The sequence below is a fragment of the Felis catus genome, chromosome D1, assembly GCF_018350175.1.
Source record: "Felis catus isolate Fca126 chromosome D1, F.catus_Fca126_mat1.0, whole genome shotgun sequence".
NCBI lineage: Eukaryota > Metazoa > Chordata > Mammalia > Carnivora > Felidae > Felis > Felis catus.
In genome coordinates, this window is record NC_058377.1 from 108,651,269 (window position 1) to 108,667,478 (window position 16,210).

The following is a 16,210-nucleotide window of genomic DNA, read 5'->3' on the forward strand; positions in this document are numbered from 1 at the left end:
GAAGGGCCCCGTCTTCCCTGAGCAAGGCTTGGGTGGAACCCAGGCTCCTGGAAATGTTGGGTGTTGACTTCGCCAGTGTTTTCGTAAAGCTCAGAATTGTTCAGAAGACCATCTAATAGCATAAACGTGCACGTGCAAACACTAAGAGTCACTTGACATCAAGGGGCAAATTTTGGTGACGGAAACACAGAAATGACCCATTTATAGCTGCAAGGCTGGCTGTCTCTGTCCTTTCCAAGACCTTGGCTACCAAGCCTTCGTCCATCCCCGGTGCAGGATTTGACACATTTTTTTTTTTCTTCTCATAATAGCTTTCGGCAACCAAATGAATGCCATATTCCCTTTTAGTTAGCTTAGTCCTTGAGGCTCTCCTGTGGGTGAATAACTCTTAGGAGTATAGTGGCTCCCCCTCCTCCGGGGCACACGGACCTAAGAAATCGAACTCCTTTACCACCCATGAGGGAAGGTGGTTCAGGGTAAAGGGGAGGCCTGAGAGTCCCTAAGTAGCACAGGTTTAGCGAAAAGCCACTACCCAACGAGGAGTCTGGAAGGGGCCGCCTGCCCAAGCCACGTCCGCGCTTCGACCACACGATCTACAGCAGGTCACAGCATTGACAGCCTAAGAAGTTCAACGACATCTAGGTGACGGGGCTTGCAGCTACTGTGATGTTCCCTGAGCCCTGGTCACCCGGCTGTCCTGAGCAAGAACTCTCGGGAAGGGGCGGGGGGCTTCACTGTGCCCTGCCAGCTGAGTTCAGACATCTCGACACACAAAGGAGCGGGGCTCGCCGTCTCCCTGCGGCCTCGTCTTTGAAAACAGCTGGTGAGGGTACCTCCTAGGTTCCTACGTTCCACCTTGTTCCCCTTTGAGTCTACCTTCGAGTGGTTCCTGGAACATTCCGGGGCTGGAACTAACTATCTAGTCTGGTAAGTCATGCTGGAGGTGACCGAAGGCCCCCATGATGAGGAGTCACAAGTGGCTGAACTGCCGTTTATCCTATTTCTGGAGATAAGAGTGTTGAGGCTAAGGTCAGGAGTGAGCGGCTCCAACCAAGAGTACCATGTGGCACTGGGTCCATAGCCCCAGCTGCTTCCTCTCGGGCAGCATCCCCAGGGAAGCAGATGTCAGAAGCCCTGGACTGTGGGGTATGTGAAGTGAGTCAGCCTGAACTCCTCTTGAAGTAATTCAGCATCCTTTATGAGCTTTATCCCATTGATCTTACTAACGTCCAAGGAAGGAAAGAAACAAGGAAAAGGGCAGAAGCCGTCTCATTTCATCAAAACAAAGTGAACGTGGAGGAGGAGCCTTTAGGTGAATGAGCCGATATTCACCCAAAAATACAATGAAGGGGGCACCTGGGTGGCTCAGTCAGTGAAGCGTCCAACTTCAGCTCAGGTCACGATCTCACAGGTCACGAGTTCGAGCTCCGCGTCGGGCTCTGTGCTGACAGCTCGGAGCCTGGAGCCCAGAGCCTGCTTTGGATTCTGTCTCCCTCTCTCTCTCTCTCTGCCCCTCCCTTGCTCCTGCTCTGTCTCCCTCTCTGTCTCTCAAAAATAAATAAACATTAAAAAAAAATTTAAAGACAACGAAGAAGCACATAGAAACCTAAAAACACAGACCCTGGCCCTGCGGCCACAGCAAATCAGACAGGTGATCGTGTGCGTGTGCGTGTGTGTGTTTGTGTGTGGTTCGGGTCCTCTACTCTGGCGGCCTCTGGTAATCTGACAGATCAGACTGATTTCAAAAGATGGCAGAATTTGATCCCTAGGTGCTAAAAAGGGAACCAAGGGACAAACATCCCCCCCCACCACCACCCTGCCTGCCTCAAACTTTGTAAATGACAGAGACGCTCACCAGAGTAATTAGCAGAAAAAACTGTCAGCTAAGTGGTTTGAGAAGGTGTGGCTGGAAGCATTCCATGTGTTTTCTCTAAAGCCGATGTGTAGACAGTCAAACATACGAGTTTAACGAGCTTATTAATTTGGAGTGACTCTTCATATCTTATAGTGAGGTCTGGGGTTCACCTACTTCACCTTTGACATCAAAGAGGTAGCTACAGGGTGTTTGTCCCTGAACATTTCCTCCCGAGTCGGCTCCGGGGACGCCTGCCTCAGTTTACCTTTCTACCCAAACAGGCAACCGACCCAAACGATTCAGTCCCCAGTGTTTCATAGAGGGAGATAACGTCTGGTGCTTCAAGATGCTTTATGACCTTTCTTATCTCCTGCTGTCCCTCCTTGTTCTGCCCCCAGCCACCTGAAATACCTCCTGAAATTAATAGATACTTCCATGGTGTGGGGCAGCAAGGTCACCTCAGTTTAGCACACTACACGGTGCTGATATCCCTCAGGAACTTAGATGTGTCTTGTGAGAGCTGGAACTCATCCCAGTTAACTCCTACAAATTTGTAAGTTTCTCTAAGGCTCCAACTCAAAGCATTTTTTTTTCCACGTTTATTTATTTACTTTTTTTATTTTGGGGACAGAGAGAGGCAGAGCATGAACGGGGGAGGGGCAGAGAGAGAGGGAGACACAGAATCGGAAACAGGCTCCAGGCTCTGAGCCATCAGCCCAGAGCCTGACGCGGGGCTCGAACTCCTGGACCGCGAGATCGTGACCTGGCTGAAGTCGGACGCTTAACCGACGGCGCCACCCAGGCACCCCTCAAAGCATTTTAATTCCAGTAATACTGCTTGCTAGAGTGCTTTCTAGCCCTTTCGATCTACAGTATTTCTAAACATTAATTTAATTGAACTTAAAAGAGATTGTGCCTAATGTGCCACGACGTGGCGAACAAATCCTAAAAACCGTGTCTTGCTGACAGGGTAAGTCGAACTCGGGGAAGAACCCTCTCAGCACTGTGGTCCCACAGCGGACTACAAATCCCAAACCGCCGCAGGTGCTCCCTCGAGGCACACGTGAGTGACGTCACTCGCCAGGGGCTTGGCTGCCCTGGCTGGATCTAAGACGCTCTCCCTCTCCATTCAGTTTGTTCTTTAGAACTAATATTTGGGATGCCACTTCAATATTTTATGCTACTTCTGACCCATGCCAGCCTGGAGACTAAGATCAAATAAGCCTGAAGCTGAATCCTTTGTCACCATTTTTTCCAGAGCCCCAGGACAGCATTGTGACTATCCAGGGCTACGTGTGACCTTGCTGTCCCACACCATGGAAGTATCTATTAATTAAACAGACAGCCAACCTTATAACTAGGTCAACCACATATATTCCAACTTAAGCCCTTGACTCCATTCCTTTCTTTTTTTTTTTTTAATGTTTATTTATTTTGAGGGACACAGAGAGAGAGAAAGAAAGAGAGAGAGAGAGAGAGAGAGAGAGAGAGCGAGCCAGAGAAGGGAAGGGGCAGAGACAGAGGGAGAGAGAGAATCCCAAGCAGGCCCCGTGCTGTCAGTGCCAGCGTGGGGCTCGATCTCATGAACGATGAGATCATGACCTGAGCCAGAATCAGGGGTCAGATGCTTAACCAACTAGCCACCCATTCCTTTCTCTGAAAGATTATTTAGGGGAAATTTCTCACTGACCAATAACATATCTCATGACTTCTGACATCTACCTCAATACACTGAGCCTTCTCTGTGAGAGTTTTCGTTTTTCAGACCCTCATTCTCATGGATTTTCCTGTGATTCTGAGGCTATAATCAAGACAAAAGGAAAGTCCCAACCCCATGTGTGCTGGCTGAAGGAGTACAAACCTTAAGATAAGGGAATCTTGGGGGTGCTTGGGTGGCTCAGTTGGTTAACTGCCCGACTTCAGCTCAGGTCAGGATCTCACGGTTCATGAGTTCGAGCGCCACATCAGGCTCTCTGCTATCAGCACAGAGCCTGCTTCAGATCCTCTGTCCCCTCTCTCTCTCTGCCCCTCCCTCACTTGCGCTCTCTCTCTCAAAAATAAATAATAACTGGGGCGCCTGGGTGGCTCCGTCGGTTGGGTGTCTGACTTCGGCTCAGGTCACGGTCTCATGGTCCGTGAGTTCGAGCCCCGCGTCGGGCTCTGTGCTGACAGCTCAGAGCCTGGAGCCTGCTTCAGATTCTGTATCTTCCTCTCTCTCTGCCCCTCCCCTGCTCAAGCTCTGTCTCTGTCTCTCTCAAAAAATAATAAACATTTAAAAAATAATAATAAATAAATAATAAAAAGATAAGAGAATCTTAGAAAAATCATCATAACATTCTAGGAATTCATGGTGCAAAAGTTCCTGATTCTACCCTCCTACCCCCAAACCAGTGGGAGACACAGACCCATGCTTCCCTGGGCTGACTTATTTCCTCCAGTTATTTTTTTTTTAACATTTATTTATTTTTGAGACAGAGAGAGACAGAGCATGAACGGGGGAGGGGCAGAGAGAGAGGGAGACACAGAATCCGAAGCAGGCTCCAGGCTCTGAGCCATCAGCCCAGAGCCCGACGCGGGGCTCAAACCCACGGACCGTGAGATCGTGACCTGAGTTGAAGTCGGACGCTCAACCGACTGAGCCACCCAGGCGCCCGTATTTCCTCCAGTTAAGCATCTTCCTCTGAGCTCTCTTCCAACTGAATCAGTGCCCAACCGGTTACCTCCCAGGGCTCCTCCAGGGCATCACCAAGTAGAAGTCCTTCCTAGGGGGTGATGGCACCATTCGGGAAGCCTAGCACCTCCCTGAGAGTGCCACCCTAGCCCCTCCGCCTTTGGTAGGTGCGTGGGGGAGGATTCAGGAAAGAGGGGTGCCTTGGGGTGTAGCAGCCCAGGTCCAAATGAGTAACTGAGCCCAGGGGGCAGGGAGAAGGCCCGAGCAGGGAAGGAGCTTCGTGAGACTTGGCTGCACAGGTCTGAGCTGGAGGCCGTGCTAGAAACTGAATGACGAAACAAAAACTCCTTCTCAGTAGTGATCAAACTCCCAGATTAGCTCGGCTTTATTTCTTTTCCTTTTTTTTTTTTTTTTTTTTTTCCAATTCATCTCTGTATGAATTTTTTCCTCTGGGCACATGAAACTTTTGCACTTTTCCTCTTCTTCTTCAGGACCCATGCAGAGGCAAGAGAAGTGGGAAGCACCCGGCTCCGATTCTGTGCTGGATCAGATCGCAAGATCTTTCTCCTTACAAGCGTCAAATCTAACCAATAAATGTGTTGGTCGGATATTCACTGAGTGTTCTGAACCAGGGGCCCCAGCAGTGAGGAGTTATGAAAGCCACAGCCTCTGCCTTCAGGAGCTGCTGTGGGACCAATCGGGCCAGCACGGCCGTTCCTGGCTTTCCGCTCCTGCCCTTGAAAGAGTCTGTGCAAGGTCAGGTTTTTCTAAGTGGAAGCCTCAGCCCTTACTGACTCACTGGGCAATCAGACACTTTTTCATTTAAGACTCATCTCCCACTGGTAACAGCTTTTGAAAGTTAGCCTCCAGTGTGTCTGTCCTCCCTCCTACTCAAATGCTCTAGAAGAGCTTCATATTTAAATAAATCCCAGTGTGAATCTCTGGTGAAGTGAAAAAACTCTTTCTGTAAAACGAGGAAGTCTTCCCAAATTTGTTTGCCTTAGCTCAGAATGGCATAAAGAATTTTTCCTAGAACTGGCCTCCGTTGCATATTCTATATTCTTTTCATCTTTGTGGGTTTGTTTTTTTTTTTTTTTTTTGAATTTCCAAAGAAGAGGTTTGCCACCTAAACCGCAAAAGGGTTGATTACCAATTCCTGTCTTTCTGCCTCAAAATCTGTAATGTCCTACAGATACAAGTCATTATTACCAAAGGACCTGCATCATAGGTGAAAGAGGAATTGGAATTACCCTCACCGGTGCCCTGGGGATCCCAGCTCTGCTTCACTGCCTGGGTAAGGTCATTGCTAAGGAGATAACGCCTGTCACGGCTCACAGGCCTCTCTGGTGACCACATTTCAGAACCAAGAATTGGTGGCCATCTGATGCATGACCTGGCGAACGGCCAGTGTATCTTCGGTCTCAGAAACGGAGATTGTCCCAGAAAACCGAACGCCACAAGGCTGCCCACAGGACAGCTCTCAAAAGCCGTTTTCTGCTGCATTCCTTCCAGGGCCTGCTCAGGGGCCTCTAAATCATTTGGTCCCTGGGTGCTCTCCCAAGCCCACTGTCAAGACACCCGGTGTTTACAGCCTTGATTAGAGCAGACATTCAAACAGTCCTTCAAACTGCCCTATCCACAGTTTTCATTTCTCCCTTTTCAAATCAGTCTCCCCGTTTAAAAAGAAATATATCAGGGGCGCCTGGGTGGCTCAGCCGATTAAGCATCTGACTTTGGCTCAGGTCATGATCTCATGGTTCGTGAGTTCGAGCCCCGTGTCAGGCTCTGTGCTGACAGCTCAGAGGCTGGAGCCTGCTTCAGATTCCGTGTCTCCCTCTCTCTCTGCCCCACCCCCACTTGCGCTCTGTCTCTCAAAAATGAATAAATGTTTAAAAAATAAAATAAAAAAAAAAGACATATCAGCAGTAAATGAACATAACTCTGTCTACTGGTTCCAGGAAGGAGGTGTTATTGTTCTGTAACAAACTGGCTCTTTCCAGATTAAAAAGTAATTACTCTAAAAGAAGCTCTTATGGTTAAAATTAAACCACAGCCCCAAAGCTACTAGAAACTGGACTTTGGACAAACGCCAAAGAGGACAGTCGCGGGCATCTTCCCGAGAAGAAAGGGAAGAGACCCACTAGAAGGAAGAGATCTCCAACAAGTGGTCACATTCGAAAATGAAGTAAAATGTTGGAACGGGTTCAACCACCCTACTTCAGTTAGGAGGGACTTTTTAACAACATTAGGAAAGCGAAACTAGCTGTGGGTGGGGTGGAAACGCTGCCAGGTCACCTTGCCTAAAGAAATTCGACGATTGCGCCTACATGACGGACGTGCAGTGTGGGCACTGCCGTGGCTCTGCTGGACCACGTGGCTACGAGGACCACGCCAGCAGTTTTTGTGGCTCCCCGCCCAGGGGGCTGTACCTACGTTTTGGTGTTCCCTGGCTCGTCACTCGAGGTAACTTGGGTTACTAGCCCTGATTTGTTATTCCGTAGCGTGATTAAGAAACAATCATCTGGGAAAACACAGACGCACACATGAGCGTGCAAGAAAAGGCCTGGGGGGGCTGAGAGCTTGCTGGGTCATGAGTCTGGGGGCGGGGGCGCTGGAGGGCAGGACCCAGGAGCTCTGGTGAGGTGACTCCAAGGCCAGCCTAGCAGTGCCCTCTCCTGGAAGGCTGGGAGCACACCAAGTGGGCTGGGCGGATCCTGACCAACAGAGCAGGTCTTAAACCCAGTCAGGTGCAGCACTGACCCCTATTGGACAAAATGCTTTTCAGCTCTACCAGACGGAGGGCTAAAGTGAAATAAAATCCCCACCAGGTGGCACGAGGCAAGGCACGACCTTCTACGCCTCAGTTTCCACGTCTACAAAAGGGGAGCAATGATAACACTATCTGTCGCCGAGTATCTCAACAGACTGATAGCAGGAGGAAATGAATGAGACGTCACCGCTCTGACCTCAGCCCCTGCCTTCCCACTCTGTGCTAACACAATCCAGGTCACTTCCCGGAGGTGATCTTTCTTTCCAGTGTCTCTGAACTAAGAACAATATGGTCATGCTAGCCTGAGCTTTAGTAGCTAGTAGCTATTAAACTTCTCACTTCTAGTAGCTTTTATAACTCCACAAATGTTTTCAACACAATTTTCAAAGCACTCTTTTCTTATAAGCATTTATCCAATTTAAATCAATTTCCTGGGGCGCCTGGGTGGCGCAGTCAGTTAAGCGTCCGACTTCAGCTCAGGTCACGATCTCGCGGTCCGTGAGTTCGAGCCCCGCGTCAGGCTCTGGGCTGATGGCTCAGAGCCTGGAGCCTGTTTCCGATTCTGTGTCTCCCTCTCTCTCTGCCCCTCCCCTGTTCATGCTCTGTCTCTCTCTGTCCCAAAAATAAATAAACGTTGAAAAAAAAAATCAATTTCCTGGTAATTACATGTTCACAGCCTAAATCCCCACTAGATTACGAGTCCCCTAAGTGAAGGCCTGTGTGTCCTTTGTCCCCGCTATATCCTTAGTACCGACCTAGCCTGGTGCCCGTTGCATAGTAGCTACTCGATAAATAGCTGTTGAATAAACACACGGAGGAGTCATAGGAACCGGGGAAGGCCAGCCAGAACCGGAACGGACAAAGTCAGATATGGGGGGAAAGGCTTTTTTCAAGAGGGGCTGCATAAACGAATCTGAAAATCTTAAGAGCAGGATGATGAAAAAGTCTGAAAGTAGTCAGAGATGGTGGGTGCACGCAGAACGAACGGACTAAATGCCACTGGAGTACACGCTTTATGAGGGATAATTACATGTTAGGTGAATGTCACCACGATAATACAAAAAATGAAAGGGCAGAACTGTAATATAATAATTACAATCCTGACGATTTAGACACTCGACAAACGCCGGGTAAAGTCAACACAAAGACAGTAACTTTTTACACAGTGCCTGACGGTTGACATAGATATTTCCGTAAGTGATTTTGTCTGTTCCTCCCCACAAGCCCACGGACTCGCGGACGAGGAAACGGCGGGGGCAGGAGTTCAGCTGGTGACTTCTGATTTCTCCAAAAGGCCAGGCCACTTGCCACTGGGGAGTCCTCCCCGCGCCCCCACCCCCCTCACCCGGGGAAGGACTTCCTCCAAACAGCTGCTTCTCCCTCCCCCCCTTCTGGGCCCTGCTTCAGGAGTCACCTCATCGGAAAGGCCTTCCTACATACTGTGTCTAAAAGCGCAGGCCCCTCACTGCTGCCTCAGGTCATTCTCTCTCCCTTGCCCTGCTTGGTTTTTCTCCAAAATTCTTAGCTCGGGTTACATACGGACACAGTTTTTTTTGTTTTTTTTTCTGTCACCTTCTGTGACAGCGCAAGTTCCAAGTGACAAATGTGTCAGTTCTGTCCTCTGTCATAATCCTGACATCCCGCACAGCGCCTGACAAGTAATGGGTGTTTAGCAAATATTTGGTAAATGAAGGGAGAAGTAGAATTTTACCACGCGCCTGGCTGATCTTCTGGGGCGCCTAGGCTTTTTAGGCCTCACCGCAGAAATGAACTTATAATGTGGCTGAGATAAAACACCAGTTGTTCGAGTCCTGTGACAAGTGCCACCTTGCTCACGAGCGAGTCCCCGCATGCTCCTCTTGTCCCCAGGAGCACCCGTCTGTTGTGTCCCTGGCTGTCAGCATGGTGCTGAGTACCTAGTACCGACATGATAAGGAACAGCGGATTCCGAGTGACGCAGATAAGAATGGAAGAACTGGTCAAACGGAAGAATTGGCCGCAACGCACGCGCCCGGGTCCCACCCTGGGTGTGCACCTCAGGCGTAGCGAGTCTCTGAGGAGGGAGGAGAGGAGGAAGAAGAATGTTCTAGGCAGGGGTCAGAGTCCAAGGCACAGCAGTGTGACCTCAGGAGCCGGTGTAATCTGTGTAGGAACGGCTCCAGAGACCGGATTGATCTGCACCTCGAACCTGCGCACTCACGTCTAACCCCCCGGGGGAAAGCTTGCGGGGCTGGCCTCTCGAGAGTGGGGGGGGGGGGTGTGTGGTCTAACAGAACAGATGACCCTTTTGAGATGGACAGTGAACTCTGAGACCCAGGGGCCCTCCCAGAATGGTGCTCGGTGGCCTGAGACATTCCAGCCCAGCCGCAGCGGCTGCCTGCTTCCAGTTCCTGAATCAGGTGGCGTGAGGGGAAACTGCCTGGTGTCACTACAAACAACACAGATTAGGAGTCAAACTCCTACAACTCTGACGTCAGCTCTATTTCTCATTTGAACCCGCGTCTCCGAGTGCAGCTTATGACTTGCAGACAACCACACAAGCATAAAATCCATCATGTATCCAAGGTGACCGCTGCTGCGGGAATGGTTACACCTTTGGTGCAACAAAATATTTAATATGGGGGGGGGGACCTGGGTGGCTCAGTCAGTTAAGCGTCCGACTTCAGCTCAGGTCACGATCTCGTGGTCCCCGAGTTCGAGCCCCGCGTCAGGCTCTGGGCTGATGGCTCAGAGCCTGGAACCTGTTTCCGATTCTGTGTCTCCCTCTCTCTCTGCCCCTCCCCCGTTCATGCTCTGTCTCTCTCTGTCTCAAAAATAAGTAAACATTAAAAAAAAATTTAAAAAAATATTTAATATGGGAACATGTTTGCCGCCCTGTGCCTCACATTTTAACTTAGTGGTACAGAAACATCTTTTCAAATCTTGAATAAACCATAAAAATTTTAAAATAAAATTTTGAAATCCAACTTCTGCAGAGAATCCCAAGCTACGGAGTGTAAGCTATGGCCCACGCACGCCTCACACACATGCATACGTGCACACGTATTTTCCTCCAAAGCTTCCTTGTAACATGCCCAAAGAAGCCAGTTCGAAACTCAGGCAAATTATTAAGTTCCGAACACATTCAACAGAAAGAAGTCACGGCATGATTTGTAGAGCTGCCATTACATCTGCTGTTTTCCACGGCACGACTGAGATTTCCTTTCACCTGGTGCCGGTTTCAGGAACTGTGACCGTTCACTTTTGTCCCGCACTGCCTGTTCGTGGCCCTCCTCCTGTGGGCATCCAAGTGTGGATGGGTAATTATTTTTTCTCAATTCCCACAGCATGAAGGGAAAAAACAAACAAAGCAAAACGTGTTGTTTGTTTTTATCTTATATTCCCTGAAGTTCAAAAGGAGTATTTAACCGTCAGTGGAGGCCTGGGCTTGACACAGGATGAAATGCACAAAAACAGCCTCGCATCAGACTGGACCAGCTTGTGGCCGAGGGATGCAAACTCCAGCACCCGTGGAGGTGGGCAGGGACCCCAGGCCGGTGAGCTCTGGCCAACGGGAGAGCACAGGTCCCAGCTGAAGGAGACACAGAATAGGCAGCAAGGGTTGCTATATGGGCCCAGTATGGCCAGATTTTCTCACTTTTCAAGATAATCAAGGCTGGGGACCCTGGCTGGCTCAGTCGGTTGAGCAGCCGGCTCTCGATTCCGGCCGAGGACATGATCCCAGGGTCGTGGGACTGAGCTCTGCTTCGGACTCTGCGCTGAGCATGGAGCCTGCTTAAGATTCTCTCTCTCTCCTTCTGCCCCTCTCCCCTACTTGCACCCTCTCTCTCTCTCTCTAAAATAAACAAAATGGGTGCCTGAGTGGCTCAGTCGGTTAAGCGTCCGACTTCAGCTCAGGTCATGATCTCGGAGTCTGTGAGTTCAAGCCCCGCGTCGGGTGCTGTGCTGACAGCTCGGAGCCTGGAGCCTGCTTCCGATTCTGGGTCTCCCTCTCCCTCTGACCCTCCCCCATTCATGCTCTGTCTCATTCTCAAAAATGAATAAATGTTAAAAAAAAAAACTTAAAAAACAAATAAAATAAAATATTTAAATTAATAATAATAATAAAAATAATCCAGCAGGCTTTAATGTGACTCTCTAGATTTTTTTTAACATTAGCAATCAGTTCTAAAAATGTTTTTAAAAATATTCTGTAAGACAAACACAACACGGCTATGGCCTGATGGGGTACCCAGCGGCCTGTTTGTGAGCTCTGGGGGGGGGCAGAAGGTGGGTTCAGCGGGCTCTAGGCCCTAATCTGCCCCTTGCGTAATTGCTTTCTGAAGTGGTCACTTCACATCCCAATCGGTTGGTCCCGAAATTCAGTCAGCTGCTGATGCTGCGTAGCAGCTAAGGGCGCCGATTCTCTTGGGTTCAAATCCTAACCACTACCCACACTATACCTGCCTTGTCGCCTTGGTGGAACACTCCAGGCTCCAACTTCCTCTCCTATAAAATGCGAATAGGGGGCACCTGGGTGGCGCAGTCGGTTAAGCGTCCGACTTCAGCCAGGTCACGATCTCGCGGTCCCCGAGTTCGAGCCCCGCATGGGGCTCCGGGCTGATGGCTTGGAGCCTGGAGCCTGTTTCCGATTCTGTGTCTCCCTCTCTCTCTGCCCCTCCCCCGTTCATGCTCTGTCTCTCTCTGTCCCAAAAATAAATAAAAAACATTGAAAAAAAAATTTTTAAAAATAAACAAATAAAATGCGAATAGTAATACAATCCCTCTAATAGGGCTATTACGGCTATTATGGGATTAAATGAAATGAGTTAGGGCAAAGTGCCTAACTACAGAGTAAGCACGGATGATACGCGTCAGCTGCTGCTATCCCTAAGTGTGGTGCCTCCCTCCTCACCAGCCATTCACAATTAATTAGCAATCCTGTTCAACAGGACTTCTAAAACCCTCTCCAATCTATCCTCTGGTTTTTGTCCCCACTTTCTCTGCTTTAGTTCATAGCCTTGACCTCTCTACCTCGAACTGTTCATTCTTTTTTTTTTTTTAAATATTTTTTAAGGTTTATTTATTTTATTTTATTATTTTTTTAATGTTTGCTTATTTTTGAGAGAGAGAGACAGCACGAGCGGGGAAGGGGCAGAGAGAGAGGGAGACACACAAGCTCCAGGCTCTGAGCTGTCAGCACAGAGCCTGACGTGGGGCTTGAACTCACAAACTGTGAGATCATGACCTGAGCGAAGTTGGATGCTTAACCGGCTGAGCCACCCAGGCACACCAAGGTTTATTTTTGAGAGAGAGAGAGAGAGAGACAGAGCATGAGCAGGGGAGGGGCAGGGAGAGGGAGACACAGAATCCGAAGCAGGCTCTAGGCTCTGAGCTGTCAGCAATAGAACCTGACGTGGGGCTCAAACCCATGAACCGGAAGATCATGACCTGAGCTAAGTCAGATGCTCCAGGTGCCCCTTGAACTGTTCATTCTAATGATCTAATAATCGTATCTCCCGCTTTATTGAGCACCTACTCAGTGCTCCACTCTGAGCCCCCCTGATGCTGCACCCTGTTGATTACATCTCTCAGCTTGGTAAGCCATGTAAAGCAAAGATCTCATGGTGTCATTCTCCCTGTCGCCTACAGAGCAAAGGCTAACTTCCTTAACCCTGCATTCAAGGCTGTCCCCAGGCTATGCCAAGCTCACATCCTGCCAGTCTCTATCATCATCATTTATTTTTTTAAATTTACCTCCAAGTTAGTTAGCATATAGTGCAACAGTGATTTCAAGAGTAGATTCCTTAATGCCCCTGACCCATTGAGCCCCTCCCCCCTCCCACAACCCCTCCAGTAACCCTCAGTTTGTTCTCCATATTTATGAGTCTCTTCTGTCTCGTCCCCCTCCCTGTTTTTATATTATTTTTGTTGCCCTTCCCTGATGTTCATCTGTTTTGTCTCTTAAAGTCTTCATATGAGTGAAGTCATATGATATTTCTCTCTGACTAATTTCCCTTAGCGTAATACCCTCCAGTTCCATCCATGTAGTTGCAAATGGCAAGATATCATTCTTTTTGATTGCCGAGTAATACTCCATTGTATAGATATACCACATCTTTATCCACTCATCCATCGGTGGACATTTGGGCTCTTTCCATACTTTGGCTGTTGTCGATAGTGCTGCTATGAACATGGGGGTGCATGTGTCCCTTCGAAACAGCACACCTGTATCCTTTGGATAAATACCTAGCGCCATTTCTAGGTACCTAGCACCTGTATCCTTTGGATAAATACCTAGCGCCATTTCTAGGTACCTAGCACCTGTATCCCTTGGATGAATACCTAGCAGTGCCATTGCTGGGTCGTAGGGTAGTTCTAGTTTTGATTTTTTGAGGAACCTCCCATGCTGTTTTCCAGAGTGTGCCAGTCTCTATAATACTCTCTCTGCTCCGGCTGCACCAAATGACTGTTCTCCTCTCCTGACTGAGCCATGCAGTCCCCAGTCACTGTCCTCAGCAATCTTCTTTCTGAGAATGTTTGCTTGTCCTCTCCTCACCCAGTGTGGACCCCTTCTCACCCGTCTAATTCCAGCCCCAAGTGGTCACCTCCACGAGGAAGGCTTCTCTGATTGCCTCCCGCCACCAGCCGCAAGGCCAGGCCCTCCCCCTTCTGCAGTCACACCACTCTTAGCACATAGCGCCCTCCTCGCCCGCCTCACAGTGCACGGACATCTGCGTGTTGAGAGGTCTGTGTCAACAGAGACAGGTGGCCAAGGGCAAGAACCTGGTCCTTCACATTTGTTGCATTCCCAGCTGGCACACAGTAGGTGTTCAGTGTTTGCCGAATGAATTAGTGGGACCGGCAAAGGGGGGCATTTAAACACAAGCCAAACCATAAAGTCATTTTCTTTTTCATAAAGTCATTTTTAACACATCCCGTTGCAAGAAACAGGATCTTTGGCAAATATGCAAAGAAAGAACAGCATAATAGAGATACATAAAATCACTCGAGAGCCTCGATGCCCTCAAATGTGTGCATTTTGGTTAATTTTAAAGGATATCATATCTATAAAGTTCCAGCTATCTAGATGATTGAAAATATCGGCACTTACAAGGTGGCTTCCGTTTGTCGTGGTGTCTCAATCCTTTTCCTTTCTGTGGCCTCAGTGGAATGCATCTGGTGTCCCAGGAGAAAATGTAATCCATCCAAAGAACAGGCCTGATTATTTCCTTCGTCATTTACATATTGTGCCGTGCAGTTGGAGCGCCCCACAAAACTGTCCTGACCTCGTGCCTGTGTGGGCCTCCTTTAAGAGAGGCAACAACTTCTCGGTCGGTGCTCAGAGAATCACCAGACGAGGCTAGGAGCAGATGATCTTGGGAAGGCAGAGATCTGGGAAAGAAAATAAACATCACTGCTTTTTGGCATTTGTGTTCTTTAAAACTTGCCACCGAAGCCCTCGTTCAACACGCCTCACTGAAGAGCTGGACCGGTTGCGGTCCCGCCTCATTCCCCGCCCCCAGGGCAGGGTCGCAGACCCTGCTTTGGCGGGCTTGGAAACCCAGTAGCAGGCCTTGTCTGGTAGGAACAGAGGGGGTAGTTCATCAGGGTGGCTTCCAGTGCAGCTGTGGGCTCAGGGCATGGCCCTGGCAGTTTCTACCCAGTGGAGTTGACACGGTAACAGTTCCCGTCTCAGAGAGTTAGTTGTTGGAAGGATGAAATGACAGGGAGCATGTACAGTGCTTAGCATGGTGCCTATGAAATTATTCAGATTATCAGAAGAATTCAGGAAATGTTAGCTGTCACCACTTGCAAAAAGATCCTACTTCTAGGGCTGAGCCTTCTGTAGCTTATCTTTACAATTCTGCCCACACCAACTATGTCTATTTTATTGTCCAACTATGGGATCAGAGTTCCTAGAGAATAGAAGGATAAGCAAGCTATAAACGTGTGACAGTAAATTAGCAGAAATAACAGAGGCAAGGAGAAGAAAACACCACATATACAGATCGCCTGCTCGTGTGCAATGGCTCAAGCACGAAAATGGATGTGGACTCTCAATGGCCATGAGTGAAGGAAGAACACAAAGGGGCATGTCTTCAAACTGCCGAGGGAAAATTCTATACCTAGACAAACCTCAAATTTGGAAAAAAGATATTTTCAGGCATTTGAGGCCTCAAAAAATGTGATTTGTTCTAAGGAACAGGGTAAATTATTCTAGCAATTTCCCATTAGATGTTAAATAGTATTGACACAGGTAAAGTCACTTAATATGACTTTAGTTCATATCACAAACACATGCCGAGTGCCTACTATGTGTTGGTTAGACAGCAGACTAGAACAGGGAACCCAGCAGGCACACATTGATTCCCTCATGGGGCTTATATTCTACTGGGGAGAGATGATAATAAAAAAAAGGACAGAAGGAAAATTCTGAGTCAGAGGTGATAAGTGCTACAGAGAAAGAAACCAGGGCCTATGGCTCCAACTTCTAGTACATGAGAACTACAGTGGATAGAAGAATGAACTAAATGATACCATCTGGACACAACTAGACAAATCCAGAATGCTAGACATCTAAGAAAACAGGCTTAAATTCTTTAAAAAGTCAAAGCTGTTAAAAACAAAATTAGAGGAAATTAATGTACATTAAAACGAGTTAACAAACACATTCAATACATTAGCCCTGAATGCATGCTGGGTCAAGGAAAAAAGGTTATAAAAGATCTTTTGGGGACAAGGAAGGACATTTTTATTTTATTTTATTTTATTTTATTTTATTTTATTTTATTTGGAAGGAAATTTAAATATAGATTGAATATTAGATGCTTTTAGAGAATTATTCTTAATTTTTAATTTATTAAATTTAAAATGTTTTAATTTACTTAGGTGTTGTGGATATGGAGGAAAATGTCTTTGTTTAACTTTTAAA

The 16,210-nt window shown here is 48.1% G+C and overlaps 1 protein-coding gene across 6 annotated transcripts in view; it reads right to left on the minus strand.

Moving 5' to 3' along the window:
- Positions 1–16,210, minus strand: part of LOC102901440 — a 33,385-nt gene that overhangs the window by 11,292 nt on the left and 5,883 nt on the right. For all 6 annotated transcript variants that reach the window (XM_023240076.2, XM_023240073.2, XM_023240072.2 and 3 more), the window contains one exon: positions 14,390–14,670. The gene's annotated coding sequence lies outside the window, so the exon portion shown is untranslated. The remainder of the gene's footprint in view (positions 1–14,389; positions 14,671–16,210) is intronic.